This window comes from Cynoglossus semilaevis, chromosome W (assembly GCF_000523025.1).
Source record: "Cynoglossus semilaevis isolate Cse_v1.0 chromosome W, Cse_v1.0, whole genome shotgun sequence".
Classification (NCBI taxonomy): Eukaryota; Metazoa; Chordata; class Actinopteri; order Pleuronectiformes; family Cynoglossidae; genus Cynoglossus; species Cynoglossus semilaevis.
In genome coordinates this window covers 11,279,164-11,280,277 of record NC_024327.1, presented here as the reverse complement: position 1 = coordinate 11,280,277, position 1,114 = coordinate 11,279,164, and positions in this window count along the sequence as shown.

Below are 1,114 nucleotides of genomic sequence, written 5' to 3'. Positions count from 1 at the left end.
TTTTGTCCATGTGGGAAGAGAATGTCTTTGGCAGACTGTAATATGTCCCTTTTTTTGGATTCTTTGGGGACATCAAGCCCCCCCGCGTTTTCGAATTTGTTTGCTTTCATGGATCCACCCCAACTCAATTTTTCTTGTTGCTTTTTCTGCCCATTTGTTGTGTTGTCCATCATTTCTTTTCCGTTCAGTTGTAGAGGTCCCCTGGTTGTTAAAGGTCCCTTGGTTGTTACTGTCATCATCATACCCACCAATACCCATCCTTTTTTTCAGTTTTTCTAGCAATGAACCTTTTGTTGATTTTTTTGTACTTGCACCATGGTGTTGCAAACAGAAGCGTCTTGCTGCAATCCTGTCTCCATAAATTGGGATGTAGCCAGCCAGAGTGTCATCATCCATGAAATCAATGACTGTGACATCAATCTGTCAAGACAGACATAATAATTAGAACTCAAGAGGGGTAGTGGGAGGTAGTACCTCTACAGTACCTTACCTTACCAACTGGAAACTGGAGTTTAACTTCACAGTTGTAACTGTTTTATTGTTTTGTTATTAATTCATTATTTTTAAATTCATTGTAATAATTATTATAACCAATAATTAATTAGTAATAATGTGTTGCCGTTACTATTATTTCTCACCTTTGGCTACCAAATGCTAATAACATCAGCAAAGTAAATACACTTAATGATGTAACTTTTATGTATTCATAAATGTTTCTGCAATTGATTATTATTTATTGAGGTTACATTGGTATGTAATAAAAATATTAATTTTTCAGGTAAAAAAAAATCTGCAGCACTTCAGGACTTTATTATAAGGGAAACACTTTTTAAGCTCCCGCGGGCCACACAAAATGACTTTAGTTTGACACATGTGCCCTATTGGTATTTCCTATGATGCAGTAATATGCAAAAATAGTACTCATGGCGCCCCCCGTGGCAGACGTGTTTGCTCGCTCCGCTCTGGAATGTCGACTATTTATTATTTTATCGTGTGTTTTTTTGTTCAACTTTTCACAAGAGTGCAATGCGCTGTTATCATATAACAGGCAGACACTTCTCAACATTGCAAACCAGCACACCTTTGAGTTTTGTGGATTTATTCCATCGGATCT